The sequence below is a fragment of the Pristiophorus japonicus genome, chromosome 12 (genome assembly GCF_044704955.1).
Source record: "Pristiophorus japonicus isolate sPriJap1 chromosome 12, sPriJap1.hap1, whole genome shotgun sequence".
Classification (NCBI taxonomy): Eukaryota; Metazoa; Chordata; class Chondrichthyes; family Pristiophoridae; genus Pristiophorus; species Pristiophorus japonicus.
In genome coordinates this window covers 164,348,089-164,365,147 of record NC_091988.1, presented here as the reverse complement: position 1 = coordinate 164,365,147, position 17,059 = coordinate 164,348,089, and the positions used below count along the sequence as shown (strand labels likewise).

At 43.7% G+C, this 17,059-nt stretch overlaps 1 protein-coding gene across 2 annotated transcripts in view; it reads left to right on the top strand.

The window, feature by feature from the left end:
• Positions 1 to 13,404: 13,404 nt before the first annotated feature.
• ttpal (tocopherol (alpha) transfer protein-like) overlaps positions 13,405 to 17,059 on the top strand; it is a 31,338-nt gene continuing 27,683 nt past the window's right edge. Inside the window, exon 1 of one of the 2 annotated variants that reach the window (XM_070896095.1) lies at positions 13,405 to 13,527. The gene's annotated coding sequence lies outside the window, so the exon portion shown is untranslated. The other variant, XM_070896094.1, reaches the window with a different exon arrangement.

Here is a 17,059-nt window from a genome sequence, read left to right as displayed (position 1 = left end):
AAAAACACCCACGAAAAGCAGCCGGAGCAGGGCAGTAAACATAGAAAATAGGTACAGGAGTAGGCCATTCGGCCCTTCGAGCCTGCACCACCATTCAATATGATCATGGCTGACCAAGCAACTTCAGTACCCCATTCCTGCTTTCTCTCCATACCCCTTGATCCCTTTAGCCATAAGGGCCACATCTAACTCCCTTTTGAATATATCTAACGAACTGGTCTCAACAACTTTCTGTGGTAGGGAATTCCACAGGTTCACAATTCTCTGAGTGAAGAAGTTTCTCGTCATCTTGGTCCTAAATGGCTTACCCCTTATCTTTAAAGAGTGTGACCCCTGGTTCTGGACTTTCCCAACATCGAGAACATTCTTCCTGCATTTAACCTGTCCAATCCGGTCAGAATTTTATATGTTTCTATGAGATTCCCTCTCATTCTTCTAAATTATAGTGAATATAAGCCTAGTCGATCCACTCTTTCTTCACATGTCAGTCCTGCCATCCCGGGAATCAGTCTGGTGAACCTTCGCTGCAATCCCTCAAAAGCAAGATTGTCCTTCGTCAGATTAGGAGACCAAAACTGTACACAATATTCAAGGTGTGGCCTCACCAAGGCCCTGTACAACTGCAGTAAGACCTCCCTGCTCCTATACTCAAATCCTCTTGCTATGAAGGCCAACATGCCATTTGCCTTTCGTCACCGCCTGCTGTACCTGCATGCCAACTTTCAATGACTGATGTACCATGACACCCAGGTCTCGTTGCACCTCCCATTTTCCTAATCTGTCACCATTCAGATAATATTCTGCCTTCCTGTTTTTGCCACCAAAGTGGATAACCTCACATTTATCTACATTATACTGCATCTGCCATGCATTTGCCCACACACCTAACCTGTCCAAGTCACTCTATAGCCTCTTAGCATCCTCCTCACAGCTCACACTGCCACCCAGCTTAGTGTCATCTGCAAACTTGGAGATATTACATTCAATTCCTTCGTCCACATCATTAATCCATATTACAAATAGCAGGGGGCCCAGCACTGATCCCTGCGATACACCACTAGTCACTGCCTGCCATTCTGAAAACGACCCATTTATTCCCACTCTTTGCTTCCTGTCTGCCAACCAGTTCTCTATCCACGTCAATACATTACCTCCAATACCATGTGCTTTAATTTTGCACACTAATCTCTTATGTGGGACCTTGTTAAAAGCTTTTTGAAAGTTCAAATACACCACATCCACTGGTTCTCCCTTGTCCACTCTACTAGTTACATCCTCAGAAGATTTGTCAAGCATGATTTCCCTTTCATAAATCCATGCTAACTTGGACCAATCCTGTCACTGCTTTCCAAATGTGCTGCTATTACGTCTTTAATAATTGATTCCAACATTTTCCCCACTACTGATGTCGCGCTAACCGGTCTATAATTCCCTGTTTTCTCTCTCCCTCCTTTTTTAAAAAGTAGGGTTACATTAGTTACCCTCCAATCCATAGGAACTGATCCAGAGTCTATAGAATATTGGAAAATGACCACCAATGCATCCACTATTACTAGGGCCACTTCCTTAAGTACTCTGGGATGCAGACTATCAGGCCCTGGGGATTTATTGGCCTTCAATCCCATCAATTTCCCTAACACAATTTCCTGACTAATAAGGATTTCCTTCAGATCCTCCTTCTCGCTAGACGCTCGGTCCCCTAGTATTTCCGGAACGTTATTTGTGTCTTCCTTGGTGAAGACAGAACCAAAGTATTTGTTCAATTGGTCTGCCATTTATTTGATCCCCATTATAAATTAACCTGATTCTGACTTCAAGGGATCTACATTTGCCTTCACTAATCATTTTCTCTTCACATATCTATAGAAGCTTTTGCAGTCAGTTTTTATGTTTAGGGCAAGCTTACTCTCATACTCTATTTTCCCCCTTCTAATTAACCCTTTGTCCTCCTCTGTTGAATTCTAAATTTCTCCCAGTCCTCAGGTTTGTTGCTTTTTCTGGCCAATTTATATGCATCTTCCTTGGATTTAAACACTATCTCTAATTTCCCTCGTTAGCCACAGTTGAGCCACCTTCCCCGTTTTATTTTTACGCCATACAGGGATGTACAATTGTTAAAGTTCATCCATGTGATCTTTAAATGTCTGCCATTGCCTATCCACCGTTAACCCTTTTAGTATCATTTGGCAATTTCTCCTAGCCAATTCACATCTCATACCTTCGAAGTGACCTTTCTTTAAGTTCAGGACACTAGTCTCTGAATTAACAGTGTCACTCTCCATCTTAATGAAGAATTCTACCATATTATAGTCACTCTTCCCCGAGGGGCCTCGGACAACAAGATTGCCAATTAATCCTCTCTCATTACACAAGATCCAGTCTAGGATGGCCTGCTCTCTAGTTGGTTCCTTGACATATTGGTCTAGAAAACCATCCCTTATGCACGCCAGGAAATCTTCCTCCACCGCATTGCTACCAGTTTGGTTAGCCCAATCTATATGTAGATTGAAGTCACCCATGATAACTGCTGTACCTTTATTGCACGCATCACTAATTTCCTGTTTGATGCCATCCCCAACTTCACTACCACTGTTTGGTGGTCTGTACAGAACTCCCACTAGCGTTTTCTGCCCTTTGGTGTTCCACATCTCTACCCATACAGATTCCACATCATCCAAGTTAATGTCCTTCCTTACTATTGCGTTAATCTCCTCTTTAACCAGCAACACTACCTCACCTCCGTTTCTTTTCCATCTATCTTTCCTGAATATTGAATACCCCTGGATGTTGAGTTCCCAGCCTTGGTCACCCTGGAGCCATGTCTTCGTAATCCCAATTACATCATATCCGTTAACAGTTATCTGCACAGTTAATTCATCCCTTATTACATCCCTTATTACAGATGAATACATGGCTTGAGCAGTGGTGCAGCAGGGAGGGATTCAAATTCTTGGGGCATTGGAACCGGTTCTGGGGGAGGTGGGACCAGTACAAACCGGATGGTCTGCACCTGGGCAGGTCCGGAACCAATGTCCTAGGGGGAGTGTTTGCTAGTGCTGTTGGGGAGGAGTTAAACTAATATTGCAGGGGGATGGGAACCTATACAGGGAGACAGAGGGAGACAAAAATGAGGCAAAAGCAAAAGACAGAAAGGAGATGAGGAAAAGTGGAGGGCAGAGAAACCCAAGGCAAAGAACAAAAAGGGCCACTGTACAGCAAAATTCTAAAAGGACAAAGGGTGTTAAAAAAGCAAGCCTGAAGGCTTTGTGTCTTAATGCAAGGCGTATCCGCAATAATGTGGATGAATTAACTGTGCAAATAGATGTTAACAAATATGATGTGATTGGGATTACGGAGACGTGGCTCCAGGATGATCAAGGCTGGGAACTCAACATCCGGGGGTATTCAACATTCAGGAAGGATAGAATAAAAGGAAAAGGAGGTGGGGTAGCATTGCTGGTTAAAGAGGAAATTAATGCAATAGTTAGGAAAGACATTAGCTTGGATGATGTGGAATCTATATGGGTAGAGCTGCAGAACACTAAAGGGCAAAAATCGTTAGTGGGAGTTGTGTACAGACCTCCAAACAGTAGTAGTGATGTTGGGGAGGGCATCAAACAGGAAATTAGGAGTGCATGCAATAAAGGTGCAGCAGTTATAATGGGTGACTTTAATATGCACATAGATTGGGCTAGCCAAACTGGAAGCAATACGGTGGAGGAGGATTTCCTGGAATGCATAAGGGATGGTTTTCTAGACCAATATGTCGAGGAACCAACTAGGGGGGGAGGCCATCTTAGACTGGGTGTTGTGTAATGAGAGAGGATTAATTAGCAATCTCATTGTGCGAGGCCCCTTGGGGAAGAGTGACCATAATATGGTGGAATTCTGCATTAGGATGGAGAATGAAACAGTTAATTCAGAGACCATGGTCCAGAACTTAAAGAAGGGTAACTTTGAAGGTATGAGGCATGAATTGGCTAAGATAGATTGGCTAATGATACTTAAGGGGTTGACTGTGGATGGGCAATGGCAGACATTTAGAGACCGTATGGATGAATTACAACAATTGTACATTCCTGTCTGGCGTAAAAATAAAAAAGGGAAGGTGGCTCAACCGTGGCTATCTAGGGAAATCAGGGATAGTATTAAAGCCAAGGAAATGGCATACAAATTGGCCAGAAATAGCAGCGAACCTGGGGACTGGAAGAAATTTAGAACTCAGCAGAGGAGGACAAAGGGTTTGATTAGGGCAGGGAAAATGGAGTACGAGAAGAAGCTTGCAGGGAACATTAAGGCGGATTGCAAAAGTTTCTATAGGTATGTAAAGAGAAAAAGGTTAGTAAAGACAAACGTAGGTCCCCTGCAGTCAGAATCAGGGGAAGTCATAATGGGGAACAAAGAAATGGCAGACCAATTGAACAAGTTCTTTGGTTCGGTATTCACTAAGGAGGACACAAACAACCTTCCGGATATAAAAGTGGTCAGAGGGTCTATTAAGGAGGAGGAACTGAGGGAAATCTTTATTAGTCGGGAAATTGTGTTGGGGAAATTGATGGGATTGAAGGCCGATAAATCCCCAGGGCCTGATGGACTGCATCCCAGAGTACTTAAGGAGGTGGCCTTGGAAATAGCGGATGCATTGACAGTCATTTTCCAACATTCCATTGACTCTGGATCAGTTCCTATCGAGTGGAGGGTAGCCAATGTAACCCCACTTTTTAAAAAAGGAGGGAGAGAGAAAGCAGGGAATTATAGACCGGTCAGCCTGACCTCAGTAGTGGGTAAAATGATGGAATCAATTATTAAGGATGTCATAGCAGCGCATTTGGAAAATGGTGACATGATAGGTCCAAGGCAGCATGGATTTGTGAAAGGGAGATCATGCTTGACAAATCTTCTGGAATTTTTTGAGGATGTTTCCAATAAAGTGGACAAAGGAGTACCAGTTGATGTGGTATATTTGGACTTTCAGAAGGCTTTCGACAAGGTCCCACACAGGAGATTAATGTGCAAAGTTAAAGCACATGGGATTGGGGGTAGTGTGCTGACGTGGATTGAGAACTGGTTGTCAGACAGGAAGCAAAGAGTAGGAGTAAATGGGTACTTTTCGGAATGGCAGGCAGTGACTAGTGGGGTACCGCAGGGTTCTGTGCTGGGGCCCCAGCTGTTTACATTGTACATTAATGATTTAGACGAGGGGATTAAATGTAGTATCTCCAAATTTGCGGATGACACTAAGTTGGGTGGCAGTGTGAGTTGCGAGGAGGATGCTATGAGGCTACAGAGTGACTTGGATAGGTTAGGTGAGTGGGCAAATGCGTGGCAGATGAAGTATAATGTGGATAAATGTGAGGTTATCCATTTTGGTGGTAAAAACAGAGAGACAGACTATTATCTGAATGGTGACAGATTAGGAAAAGGGAAGGTGCAACGAGACCTGGGTGTCATGGTACATCAGTCATTGAAGGTTGGCATGCAGGTACAGCAGGCGGTTAAGAAAGCAAATGGCATGTTGGCCTTCATAGCGAGGGGATTTGAGTACAGGGGCAGGGAGGTGTTGCTACAGTTGTACAGGGCCTTGGTGAGGCCACACCTGGAGTATTGTGTACAGTTTTGGTCTCCTAACTTGAGGAAGGACATACTTGCTATTGAGGGAGTGCAGCGAAGATTCACCAGACTGATTCCCGGGATGGTGGGACTGACCTATCAAGAAAGACTGGATCAACTGGGCTTGTATTCACTGGAGTTCAGAAGAGTGAGAGGGGACCTCATAGAAACGTTTAAAATTCTGACGGGTTTGGACAGGTTGGATGCAGGAAGAATGTTCCCAATGTTGGGGAAGTCCAGAACCAGGGGTCACAGTCTAAGGATAAGGGGTAAGCCATTTAGGACCGAGATAAGGAGAAACTTCTTCACCCAGAGAGTGGTGAACCTGTGGAATTCTCTACCACAGGAAGTAGTTGAGGCCAATTCACTAAATATATTCAAAAGGGAGTTAGATGAAGTCCTTACTACTCGGGGGATCAAGGGGTATGGCGTGAAAGCAGGAAGTGGGTACTGAAGTTTCATGTTCAGCCATGAACTCATTGAATGGCGGTGCAGGCTAGAAGGGCTGAATGGCCTGCTCCTGCACCTATTTTCTATGTTTCTGTGTTTCTATTACGAATGCTCCTCACATTGAGACACAGAGCCTTCAGGCTTGTTTTTTTAACACTCTTTGTCCTTTTAGAATTATAATGTAATGTGGCCCTTTTTGATTTTTGCCTTTGATTTCACTGCTCTCCACCTTTCCTTATCTCTTTTCTACCTTTTGCTTCTGCCCCCAATTTACTTCCATCTGTCTCCCTACATAGATTCCCATCCCCCTGCCATTTTAGTTTAAACCCTCCCCAACAGCACTAGCAAACACTCCCCCCATGACGTGGGTTCCGGTCCTGCCTAGGTGCAGACCATCCGGTTTGTACTGGTTCCACCTCTCCCAGAACCGGTTCCAATGTCCCAGGAATTTGAATCCCTCCCTCTTGCACCATCACTCAAGCCATGTATTCCTCTTAACTATCCTGCTATTTCTACTCTGACTAGCACATGGCACAGGCAGCAATCCTGAGATTATTAACTTTGAGGTCCTACTTTTTAATTTAACTCCTAGCTCTCTAAATTTAGTTTGTAGGACCTCATCCCGTTTTTTACCTAAATCGTTGGTACTTATATGCACCACGACAACTGGTTGTTCACCCTCCCCCTCCAAAATGCCCTGCAGCCGCTCCAAGACCTCCTTGATCCTTGCACCAGGGAGGCAACATACTATCCTGGCGTCCCGATTGCAGCCGCAGAAACGCCTATCTATTCCCCTTACAATACAATCCCCTACCACTATAGCTCTCCCACTCTTTTTCCTGCCCTCCTGTGCCATGAACTTGGCTGCTGCTGCCTTCTCCTGATGAGTCATTCCCCCCCAACAGCACCCAAAACAGTATATTTGTTTTGGAGGGAGATGACTGCAGGGGATCCCTGCACTACCTTCCTTCCACTGCTGTGCCTGATGGTCACCCATTCCCTATCTGCCTGAGTAACCTTTACCTGCAGTGTGACCAACTCACTGTTCACGACATCCTCAGCATCATGGATGCTCCAGAGTGAATCCATGCGCAGCACCAGTGCCGCAATGTGGTCTGTCAGGAGCTGCAGCTGGACACACTTCCTGCACACATAGCAGTCAGGGACACTGGGAGCATCCCTGACTTCCCACATAGCACAGGAGGAGCATGACATGGGTCTGGGCTCTCCTGCCATGACTTAACCCTTAAATTAACTTAATTTGGCAACAATGTCAAAGGTTATCTTCTGATAAGGAAATAAAAAGAAAAAGAAAAAATACTCACCTATCCACCAGCCAATCACTTACCCGCTTGGCTGTGACGAAACACTTTGATTTATTTTTACTTCTTTGTTTTACCTTCGGCCTCTTCACATGCTGGTCCCCGACGATCAGCCACTGCTTCCAGTTGCTGCCGCCGCCCTGTGTAGTTCCGCGCCACTCCTCTCGCGATGCTGGCCCCCGACGATCTGCGTCAGTAGGTAAGTTAAAGTGTTTTTTATAATTCTTTCAAAATTCTTTTACAACGATTGAGTTAAAAAGGGTCTTGAGAATGTTTTCTGATTTTTTTATTTTTTGTTTCTTGGAAAAAATAATTTTTGTGTTTTCCTTCTCCCTAGGCCCAACCGCAGTCTCGGTCTAAATTTGAGTAATTGCCACCCATTTTGTTTAAGAACCGCCCAATTTGCCCAAGATGGCGTTTAACTGCCGAGAATCTGCGTGTAAGATCTATTTTCTCACCGGGCGGTATCTTTTCCTTTTTTGTGCAATTTTTCGCCGGCGTTAATTTAAGAATCTTTGCAATCTTTTTGGGTGACAATGTCAAAGGTTATCTTCTAAAGTGGCGGGTTTTATTGAATTCTAACCCCATAACTTATCTTTTTGCAGGTCTTCATATTTACCACTGCTAGCAGAGCTACACCAACAGGTTTGACCCTGGCGGTATTCTGGGCGCAGCGTACGGGTCGGGAGGGTGCCGAAAGTACGACGGCAACGTAATCTGCGGCGTTGCATGTAGTTTCATGTCGGCGCATCGCTCCCCAGCGGTACTTGAAAGTGCCGCCGCAAAGAAATGCCCGAGCATTCCGCCGACCGGGTTTTCGCTGCGGAGGGGCAAATCGCAGCGAAAACACAGTCACAAAGTTGACGAAAATCCAACTTAAATGTTTAGGCATTTACACAAAAAACAGAAACAACAGAACTATAAACTTTCATAAAATTAAATATCATTACATGTCCAATATTATTCCATTTGTATGCTGCCATTTAATATTGTCAATGCTATACTTGGATTTATTATAATGTCGGTGACTCTATTGTCTGATACCGAAATAAAAAGAATTCCATAATTAGAAACGCACATCTTACAGTTTGGAGAGAAGTGAAGACCGACAAATGGACTGGAGCAGATTCAAAATTTTAAGCATCAATAACGATGTTAAGGGAATGTTTAACATCAATGAGAGAGGTTAGAGAGCACCCATATCAAGATCAGGGCACATGAGTAGCTGAAAGACTGGCTGTAGAACAGAGTTTGGAGAATGATGAATAAGGCAGTCCCGGGAAAGAAGCTTGAAAGAATGGAGGCAGAAATATGATATTAAAGAACGACAAAAGGTAAGATGTGAGACACGAAACGTCACAAAGCAAACGAAACACAGAAAAAACACACACCTAAATCAGCCAAATTCAAGGATTTACATGAAATGTCTGTTATTAAATGTCATTAGAATTTATAAATATTAATATTGTGAACTATGCTCTAAACTCTTTCCCTAAATAACATAACACTGCATATCAATTTCTAATGTTTTTCCTCCAGTCAGACAGATTTTCACATCTCTAACCGGCACAGACATGGTGGGTCGAATGGCCTCCTATGTTGCATGATTTCTGTAACACCAGTGTTGTCAGAATAGAGATCCTGGACAAATTGGTTTCAATTTACAGTTCTGTAGTTCATTGGCCATGTAAGTACTTTAAAATAGTATGGACAGTTTTAATCACAGTCTTATCACTATGTACAAAATCAGGAAGATGGCTCATATTTCAGTTCTGAATTCAGTGTATTTTTCCAACTACCTATAGTTGATTGATCTGAAGTCAGAAGTGCATACCTGATACTGTTACAATGCTGCAATTACAATGTGTTTCTATTTATACTGACATCCCTAGTGAGTCTCAGAGTTAGAAAGTTAAACTAGTTACTTAAAAAATTATTAAAATGGGATGCTTTTGGAGCTCTGAGTGTGGTACTTATGAGGAACAGTAAGAAATGAAAGCAAAAATTAAGAGACGGAATCTATATTTATCTCAGACTTTGCAACGTGTGGTTTACTAGTACATAAGTAATGGATTTACATGAAATGTCTGTTATTAAATGTAATTAGAATTTATAAATATTAATATTGTGAACTATGCTCTAAACTTATTTACTAGTTCATAAGTAAAGGAAAGACTTGCATTTATATAGCGCCTTTCATGACCACCGAATGTCACTGTTGTAATGTGGGAACGGAAAGAGTAATGATTGCATTGAAGGTACATCATAAATTTTAAGCGTAACTGGCAAAAACAGATAAAATGCTGCAATACTATTTTGAAAGAAAAACAAAGTGCTCACATCTATATAGCACCTTGTTGCATCCTCGGAATGTACCAAAGCACTTCACAGACCATGAATTATTTATGAATTCTGTTAGTTATGTAAGTAAATACAGCAGTCAATTTCTACACAGCATGACCCCACAAATAGCAAATGAGATGAATGGCAAGTTAATCTGTTTTTGGTGGTGTTCGTTGAGGGAGAAATATTGGTTAAGACACCAGGAAAACTGCCTGCTCTTCTTCAAACAATGCCATGGGACCTTTTATACCTAAACTGTCAGGAAGGGCCTCATTTTAACAGTTCATCCAAAAGACAGTGTTTGAAGACAATGTCATACTCCCTCCTTTAGTGCTGCTCCAAAGTGTCAGCCTAGGTTATGATGATCCTGAAATGGGGCTTGAATCCACAACCATCTGAATAAAACTGAAAACTGAAGATAAGGATTTCGAAGATGCATAGCAAGGTTAAGGCACATAAGTGAAGTGACATATTTCCTCAGTTAATTACAGCAGCATGTAGCATTATCATCATAGGTAGTCCTTCGAAATCAAGGAAGACGCTTCCACTCTAAAAGTAAGTTCTCAGGTGACTGTACAGTCTAATATGGGAATTACAGTCTCTGTCACAGGTGGGACAGACAGTGGTTGGAGGAAAGGGTGAGTGGGGAGCCTGGTTTGCCGCACGCTCCTTCCGCTGTCTGCGCTTGATTTCTGCATGCTCTCAGCGACGAGACTCGAGGTGCTCAACGCCCTTCCGGATGCTCTTCCTCGTAGCTGCACTATTATGTCTCTTGAAACTCTAACCAACTGCTAGCACCTCTTACCTTTGTTGACTCCACCCTTAATCCTTCCCAACTACCAACCTTCTCAGCCTCATTATCACATCTGTTCTCGAATAAAACTCCCACATTTCCTCCAATGGTAAAGGTGTGTCAGAGAAGCTTGATTTCTTTTATGCCAAATGTTATCTGCTCCCGACTTGAATACCGCCCCCATTGCAAGGCTCTTGCACCCGATAGGAGAGTCCTCTCAACCGAAAGCCTACGATCTCGCTCTACTTTATCAATTCTACTCTGCTCAGTGCTTGTCTGGACTTTCCCCTCTTCCACATACTCTTCCTACTCCTTCTAAAACCCAACTGTATTGAAATCAAAATGCCAGCGTTTCCTTGATGGGAGCATGGGACAGGCTGGTGTGTGGGGTCGGGACCCTATGTCAGAACACCATGTGGTGGGGAAGTCTGCGCCTTTGATGTCAAGATGCTCTTTTCTTCTTCCAGTTTCCTGGACTGCTGGAGCTTGCTCCACTTTGCCAGTTTTTTGCAGTTCCATTTTTACCTGCCTTACCCGGTCTACATGTCAGCAAATGTTCAATATGTCTGGGGCTTGTGCTTGTGAAGTCCCCCTCACTATAATGTATTGAGGTTTGGCAGCTATGATGTTTATAGAGGCTTCCACCTGGAGTCACTTCATTAATATTACATAGAATTACACAGGATTTACAGCACAGAAACACATCATTCAGCCCAACTGGTCTGAGCTGGTGTTTATGCTCCACAAGAGCCCACTTCATCTAACCCTATCAGAATAACCTTCTATTCCTTTCTCCCTCATGTACTTTATCTAGTTTCCTTTTAAAGGCATCTATGCTATTCGCCTCAACTATTCCATGTGGTAGCAAGTTACACACTCCAACCACTCTCTGGATAAAGAAGTTTCTCCTAAATTCCTTATTGGATTTATTGGTGATTATCTTATATTTATGGCCCCTAGTTCTGGACCCCCACAAGTGGAAACATCTTCGCTACGTCTCCTCATCGAACCCCTTCATAATTCTAAAGACCTTTACCAGGTCATTCCTCGGGCTTCTCCTTTCCAGAGAAAAGAGCCCCAGCCTGTTCATTATTTCCTGATCGTTGTAACCTCTCAGCTCCACGTAACTGTATTGTAGCACGTAACACACTGGGCTAATCTGCACAACCCTGCAAGAATGAATGGCAAAATTTAGCTCCTTACCAGACTTCCCCACCACATGGTGTTCTGACATAGGGTCCCGACCCCACGCACCAGCCTGTCCCATGCTTACCAACCTTACTGGTCTCAACTTTCCTATCAACCAAACTTGTGAAAATATTTGTCACAGATTAACATACTCTCTACCTTAAAGCTACATGCTGCAAGAGAAAATATATCTAGCTCTAGATGGAATAAAATTTGGAGGTCTTATTCATTATAGGTGACCCTTTGGTTTAGGTGGGTGGGATTGCATTCGTCCATTCTTATTTATCTAATCTCAGCCAGAAAATCACCTGAAATGGCTTCTCTTCCCGCTCCCACATCATGACCTCTGGTATCCCCCAAGGATCTATCCATGACCTCCTCCTATTTCTCACCTACAGCTGCCTCTCAGCGACATCATCAGAAAACACAGTGTCAGCTTCCACATGTACGCTGACGGCACCCAGCTCTAACTCAGCACCACTTTTCTCGACCGCTCTACTGTCTCTAAATTGTCAGACTACTTGTCTGACTTCCAGTACTGGATGAACAGAAATTTCCACCAACTAAATATTAGGAAGACAGAAACCATTGTCTTCGGTCCCTGCCCACAAACGCCATTCCCTAGCTACAAACTCCTTCCCTCTCTCTAGTATTTGTGTGAGGCTGAACCAGACTGTTCACAACCCTGGTGTCATATTTGACCCTGACCTGAGCTTCCGACCACATATCCGCGCCATAACTAAGACCGCCTATTTCCACCTCCGTAATATTGCCCGACTCCGCCCCTGCCTCAGCTCATCTGCTGCTGAAAGCCTCATCCATGTCTTTGTTACCTCATAGACTTGACTATGTCAATGCACTCCTGGCTGGCCTCCCACATTCTACCCTACGTAATCTTGACGTCATCCAAAACTCAGTTGCCCATGTCCTAACTCCCCCCTGTACTTGCTGACCTACACTGGCTCCCGGTTAAGCAACACCTCAATTTTAAAATTCTCCTCCTTGTCTTCAAATCGCTCCATGGCCTCATTCCTCCCTATCTTTGTGATCTGCTCCGGCCCTACAACCACCCGAGATATCTGCGCTCCTCTAATTATGGCCTCTTGAGCATCCCCAATTTTAATCGCTAAACCACTGGTGACCGTGCCTTCAGCTGCCAAGGCCTTAAGCTCTGGAATTCCTTCCCTAAACCTCCCGTCTCTCTACCCTCCTTTAAGACGCTCCTTAAAATCTACCTCTTTGATCAAGCTTTTGGTCATCTCCCCTAATTTCTCTGTATATGGCTCGGTGTCAAATTTTGTTTTATAACATTCCTGTGAAACTCCTTGGAATGTTTTACTACCTTAAAGACGCTATACAAATACAAGTTGTTGTTGTTTAGAATGTAACCCTTTGATACATTTCAACCTAAAAGTAAACACAGCTTTTCCTGTTTAACTGGGTTTGCAAACTTTTTCACTCTTTCTAATGATGTATCTCACGACTAATATTGTCAGTGACAGGCCTGACTGGACCTTTGTATTTTACGTCCACATGCCTCATTATTAGGTTTGCATGTTGAGTTAACGCCCAACCACTGGAGCTGCGGCTAAGTGCATGATTTCACAGTCCCGGCCGCTGGCTGCTAATGTTGCACGGCTCCTGCCCGAGTGTGTGCTGCTCTGGATGAGCTGTTGGCGGCGCTGGTGCCCGCGGAGCTGCAGCTGGAGGTGAAGCGGTGCCGTGCAGCCCCTCCGCCTCCCCTTTCCCCGTCTCTCAGTGTTCCTGCCTCCCCCTCCGAGTCTGTTTCCCACCTTCACCCCAGTACCGCCGACCGGGCAGGTTAGTTAACGCGCTTCTAGATTGCATGTGGTAGCAATTGCCTCTTCGCGCGGGCACGGGAACAGCCCTGGTCATGCAGGCGGACTCTCCAGCTACGTAGGTCACCTTTGTTACGTTGTTGTATTCATCTGTTACAAACATGTTACATTTGTTCTCAGCCCAAAATCAGACAGCGGGACTGAATGGTCTCATTCAGTTGATAATTCCTGTTTTAGTGCTGTACGTACTGTGCTGCCAGGCTTCCTGCTCTGCAGCACCAATGATGCAATATGTGTCTCAGTCCAAACTCACTTCCCGGTTGTGGCCTGATCATTGCATTCGATATATTCAGTCACTGGCAAACGGCTGACCCTTATCAGACAAGGTGTACAGCAGAACCTGCCTTATTGGCGCTTCTCTCCCCGAACATAATGGTCGAATCTTTCCAAAGGCCAGTCAGTGCTATCTGAGGCCTAAAGATACAAACTCACAGATTTATACCCAAAACAGACTCTCATTTGTATGTGAGCCAGGAGCTGCTCCTACTGTAGATTCGTCAAGTTTTGCTCTATTTGAATGCCCTTCCTATTAGAAATAAGCAGTTGTACAACAATTTTCATTTCTACATAATTTCCTCACTTGCAGGAAGAAGTCTCAAAGGGCTTTCCATAATGTTAAACCAATAGACACCAACCAGGAGAAAAGCGAAAAAATAAAGAGGGTTAGCTTAGGGGACCAAAGATGGGACAGTTGAGGTTTTTGAAAGTAGGTGGATGGAAGCAGGAAGTTGCAGAGGACAGCAGTATGGTGGCTGAATGGGCTCACACAATGGAAGGAAATAAGGTGTTTGAGGTGTGAAAACATAAAGTAAGTGGCGATCATTAAGATGGGGCAAGACTGGAGAAATTTGAAGTGAGTGAGAGAATTTTCAAGTCAACTCATTCAGACTCGGGGAGCTACCAGAGTTTGGGGAGGACAGTGGTGATGAGAGTGCGGTACGGAGCTGGAGATGGAATTTTGGATGATTTGAAGATTGAGGCAGGAAGGCTGCCAAAGAAATTATTCAAGAATTTCTTTGATTAAAGTGTGTTCAAGAAGCTGAGCTTGGAGGTGATGCAGGCATGGTCTGGGGTTTAGGCAGCAGAGAGGTGGAGGTGGAAAGTGATTTTGGTAATAGGGCAGTTGGGAGAGGTGAGGCATTGGAGGGATTTGAAAATAAGGATGAAAATTTTGAAATTGGAAACCAATGCGGGTCAGCGAGCTCAGAGGTGATGGGTGAGCGGGACTTGGTGTGAGTTAGGAAATGGGCAGCCGAGTTTTGGATCACCGCTAGTTTATGTAGGGTAGAATGTGGGAGGGCAGCCAGGAGTGAGTTGGAATAGTCAAGTTAGAGGTAACAAAAGCATGTATGAGGGCTTCAGCAGCAGCTGAGCTGAGGCAGGGGTGGAAATGGATGACGTTATGGGAAGTAGAAATAGGCGGTCTTAGTTATGCTGCGGATATGTGGTCGAAAGCTCATATCAGGGTCAAATATGACATCAAAGTTGCGAACAGTCTGGTTCAGCCTCAGCAGGAGTTGGGAAGAGAGATGGAGTCAGTGGTGAGGGAACAGAGTTTGTGGCAGGGACGGAAAACAATGGCTTCGGTCTTCCCAATATTCAATTGGAGAAAATTTCTGCTCGGAATGAGCAACAGGTGTGATAATAAATCCATCACATCTATCACTGTACCTTTCATTGTCAATAAAACAAGGCCAGGCCACAGTAGGACCAGAGTGTGTAGCTACAGTTTCATTTCGTCCACTTATTTTAAAATGTGGTCCTGATGAGAAATCAAGAATGTATTTCTGCTTTAGATTATTTTTTTTGCTAGTCTTTTGGTGGTAGGATTGAAATAATAGAAATTTATAGAGGATGCTTTCTGTACACTTGAAAATAATGGACCTATGTTGTTATACACATTTTACATCATTTCAAAAACTGTAAAATTACAAACCTTAAAAGGTGATAACTTCACATGAATTAAAAGATGTAAATTGAGTTGTTCAAATAACGGCTTAAGGAGCATTTATGTCTGGAGCTTTTGGATCATACCTTGGTCACATGATTGTGGTAGGAAAATCTAGACAGATCTACTTTTTGTCTCAGCAAAGATTGAAATAAGAATCCTGGAGTAACCCACATTGCCAAAGGTCAACAATCTAAAATGTTAACTGTTTCTCTCTCCACAGTTTGCTGTCTGACCTGAGTATTTCCAGCATTTTCTGTTTTTATTTCAGATTTCCAGCATCCACAGTATTTTGCTTTAGTATTAGGTTCTGAAAAACAGTGTCGATTCACTTAAAAAAAATGTTTTATTTCATTGCAAAATGTTTCTAAAGAGATAAAATACTAGCAACAGATATATAGAGGGCTTTAAATTCTTGAGGCATTGGGACCACTTCTTGGGTAGATGGGACCTGTACAAATCATACAGGTTGCACCTCAACAGCGCTGGGACTAATATCCTCGCGGGGAGTTTTGCTAGTGCTGTTGCGGAGAGTTTAAACTAGCTTGGCAGGGGGATGGGAGCCCGAGAACGAATTCAAAAGGGAAGGAAGTAAAGCAGAAGTTGGATAGCAAGAATCTAGAAAGCAAATCTGTAAGACAGAGGAAACAGGGCTTAGTATGTAGTAAGCAAGGAGGTCTTCCTGTGCTGAATGGTATATACTTTAATGCAAGGAATATAGCGAACAAAGCGGATGAGCTAAGAGCACAGGTAGACACAGAGTATGACATTATGGCCATTACAGAAACATGGGTGAAAGAGGGGCAGGTTTGGCAGATTAATATTCCTGGCTACAGGATTTTTAGACAAGATAGAGAGGGGGGTAAAAAGGGGGGGGGGTTGCGGTACTAATTAAAGAAACTATTACAGCGGTGAGGAGGGATGATATGTTAGGGCGATCATTAACTGAGGCCATATGGGTCGAATTGAAAAATAAAGGGGCGATCACACTGCTGGGAGTGTATTATAGACCCCCAAACAGTGGGAGGGAGATAGAGGAGCAAATGTGTAGGCAAATTGCTGTGAAGTCTAAAAACCGTAGGGGATTTTAACTCTTCAAATATTGATTGGGACAAATTTAGTGTGAAGGGTATAGAGGGTGTGGAATTCTTGACACGCATTCAAGAGAACCTTTTTAGTCAGTATGTAGCAAGCCCAACACGAGAGGGGGCGGTCTTGGATTTAGCTTTGGGGAATGAAGCTGGGCAAGTTGAAGGGGTATTAGTGGGGAGCATTTGGATGCCAGTGACCATAATTCAGTCAGATTCAAGTTGGTTATGGATGAGGATAAGAATAGGCCTGGAATAAAAGTTCCGAATTAGGGAAAAGCTAATTTTGCTAAGTTAAGGAGTGATTTGGCCATAGTGGACTGGAAACAGCTACTTGTGGGTAAATCGGTGTCGGAACAATGGGAGGCATTCAAAGAGGTGATCCGAAAGGTTCAGGCCAAACATGTACCCTTAAAGAAAAAGCTGAGAAAAATAATTCTAGAGCCCCCTGGATGTCT